The following is a 3517-nucleotide window of genomic DNA, read 5'->3' on the forward strand; positions in this document are numbered from 1 at the left end:
TTAGTGGAGTAGTTGTTGTTTGGGGCTTTTTTTTTTTTTTTTTCACTAAATTGGTACTCCAGTGGGAAAATTGTATGTTGATCTCAGATTTTCTCATACCACGGGCTCTAATTTCCCCGAGGGCTCAAAAAGCTAAAATTCCCCTCCTTAATTTCTCCCCCACTCAAAAAATATAATGGAAAAGCAACTCGTCTTTCCAAATCTAGGTAGAGGGGGGGTGGTTTTTTCTACGCGGGTGCACCGTGTTTTAGAGGTTGGAGCCGATTTTCCTTCAATAAAACTCATACCTTGGCCATTTTCCTTTGTGCGTGAGGTCTCTGGAGGTGGGAAGAACCACAAATGCGGGTTTTCCTCTAGAAAATGGTGCGTCGAGGGAGGGATTTCTAAATGTCTCAGACAACAGCGAGAGAGGAAGGGGAGAAAATAAGGTTAAAAGAGAGAAAATTATAAAAAGGAAAAGAAAAACACCCACGTGTCGCAGATTTGCGGTGAATAATTCTCATCTCTCCCCTAATTGAATTAAAGGATTTGCCTTTTTTTTTTCTTTATTCCCATCCAGCCTTTTTTTTTTTTTTATTTTCTCCCCAGAACATGTGGGTAATGAAAAGAGGTTTTATCGTAAAATTCCGCAGTTGATTTATTTTATTTTGGGTGAGATTTCCCTGGCCTGGAGAAGCAGCGCTTGACTTCGAGCCCCGAATGTGGCTCTAGATGTTCGGCCCCAAACACATCTGGATTTTCAGGGCAACAGTCACCTTCACGCTTTTGGGGCAGAAATCCCTCTTTTTGTGAGTCTGTCTTGAATACTTACAAGTCAAATTAGCTTTTTAACAAACGCGATACATTGATAACTTCAACATCTCCGGCTGCAAACGCGCCTTCACCTGCAAAACTGCGTTCAGCCCTAATTTTCCTTGGGTTTTGGTATTTTAATTTTTTTTCTAAAGGAGAGGGTGGCAATAAAGAAAATGGCTGATTTAAAGGAGAGAGGGTAGAAAAATGCCTTTAAAAAACCAACAGTGTTGGAGATAAGGTAATGAGAAACAACTTGCAGTTTCGCACAGCAGAAGAGAGCTGGAGACACCACAAGGAGAGAGAGATATATATATATTTAATTATTTTTTTTCCGCCCATGGACTCGGAGATGAATCTGTTTCTCTCTTCCTTTCCAGAGCTGGAATAAAAATAAAGAAATAAATACAGAATTTCTCCCAGGGTCTGTCTTCAAGGTGGAAGAGAAAGGGACCAGGAAAGGGACAAGGACCTTGTCTTCAGAAGGAGAAAATTCAGCTTCTTTCTTCTCGGAGCCCGCTGGTAGAGGGAGAGGGAACCGCTCCCTGCAAAAATATCCTTATAAAATCTTTTTTCGCGGAGCATGAGGATGAGAAAGAGGATTTTATAAGTCAGCGTTATTTGATATCGGTCCGTTCTCCCTTTATATTTCCCTAATTGAAAAATAATAATAATCCTGAAAAGGCGATGCTGCGGGGCTGGTGTGTGAGCGATGCGGACTCTTCCAGCCTTTTTTCCTATAAATGTGCAAACAGGGGAATATTTTACTTCAAGAAGAGCTTGAGGGGGGGAAAAAACGCTATAAAAAAAGCCTCAACCTAACGAACGGGTCTCACATCTGCTCTTATTTCTAATCGCTCCTTCCCCTCTTCCTATTTTTTTATTTATGGGTACCACTTTGCTAAGCGCTTCCACATTTTTGGTGAGTGTAAACACCCCTGGGCTGCTTTGAGTCCATGAACCCACTCGCCATCGCCCTCCAAAGCCGAGAAATTAAAAGAAATGACCAACAAATAGAGCAAATTTGGACGTGAAATTCTTTCCTTTCGGAGCTGAGGGTCAGTTTGCACATCGACCCCCCTCCTCCCTTCCCGGCCACCGACCCTTCCCCAAGGCAACCCCCGCTTTAAATGTGATTTTTCTCCTCTGTCAGCGCTAGAAAACAACCTTTTAATCTTGTTTTCTTCTCTTTTTTTTTTTTTTCTTTTTTACCTTTTTCTCATTTTTTCTTTTCCTCATTTTTTCTTTTCCTCATTTTTTCTTTTCCTCATTTTTTCTTTTTCTCATTTTTTCTCTTTTTTTTCCCTGTTGCTCATTTGTTTCTTTTTATCATTTTTTTCTTTTTTTCTTCCTATTTTTCCCTTGTGTTTTTCTTTTCTTTTTATCTTGATTTTCCCACTTTTTCTCTTGTTCCCTTCTCTTTTTCCCTCATTTCCTCCCCCCTCCCTAATTTTCTGCGCCCAACCCGCGCTAACCTACCGAATTACGAAATTCAATGTTTCGTTCAACCCCTATTTCCCCGAGAAGCCAAGTGGAAATGCCCTTTCCCCAAACCTGCCGGCCCAATTCGCTTTATTTTCTGAATTTATCCTGGCGGCTGCTTTCCTCGGGGGCTCCGACCTCCGCACCGAGCCCTGCCCCGCTGCCCGCTCCGCTCCGCGCATCCCCCGCTCCGCCTCTATTACCCTTACCATAAATCTTTACATTTTTAACATTTAATCCCCTTCCCACGCCGCGCAGATAAGACATATGCTACAAAATGTTAACTACTTCATAAAAATTAAAGGCGCAAAAAAAAAAAATAGAGAGGGGGCTGGTGGGGGAGGGAAGAGTTGTTGGGGTTTTTTTTTGTTGTTCAGCTCCCCATCCCTCCCCCCCCCGACGTGGCGGACACCCGGCTTTAATTTAGGTATAATTTCTTGCTCGGCTTCTTCCATCGCCCCTCCGAGCCATGTGGTTCTGGAGATGTTTTCTGCCGGGTGATTTCTGGGTGGACTCACCGCAGTTTGTGGAATTCAAAGGATGCGGGCATGGCTTTTATTATTTTTATATTTTAAAAAATATTTCTCTTATTCTGTTCTATTCTAATTTATTTTATTTTACTCCGTTCCATTTAAATTTATTTAATATTTTATTTTAATATTTTCATTTCTCGTCTTTTATTCCATTTTACCTCATTTTCTTCCACTTTATTCCATTTTGTTTTATTCCGTTTCATTCAATTTCTGCGCATTTCACCTCCTTTCATTCCCTTTGTTATTGTTTTTATTCCCCCCTCTCCCCCCTTCTCCCTTTTTATTCCCCCCTCCCCTGCCCCATCGCAACTTTTTCCAATTCCCATTTTCAAAGCCAGGTCGAAGCCCCTGGAAAGTGCCCCCGAGGCCGCATCCCCTCAAAACCCACCCCCCCCGGCTCCCCCCCGAGGCTCAGGGGGACCCGCTCGGGCTCCTTCGCCTTGAACTTGGACTTCGACGGCTCCTGAAGGCGCGGAAAATCCGCCCTCGGCCGCTCGGAGCGGGGCAGGTTGATTGGGAATCGGCTTCGCGGGGCGATTTGCCCCTTTGCCACCTGGGCTCCAGGATTTGGGGTTCTTTGTGGCTTTTTTTCCTTTTTCCAGCTTTTTACCTCGTTTTGTTTTGCGAAGCGCTGCGGGAGGGGGGAGGTTTACCCCAAAATCCAGCAGCAGCGAGGGATGGGATTGGGGGGCACTGGCGGGGGCGCAGAG

Source organism: Calidris pugnax, unplaced genomic scaffold (assembly GCF_001431845.1).
Source record: "Calidris pugnax isolate Ruff unplaced genomic scaffold, ASM143184v1 scaffold324, whole genome shotgun sequence".
In the NCBI taxonomy this organism is placed as follows: domain Eukaryota; kingdom Metazoa; phylum Chordata; class Aves; order Charadriiformes; family Scolopacidae; genus Calidris; species Calidris pugnax.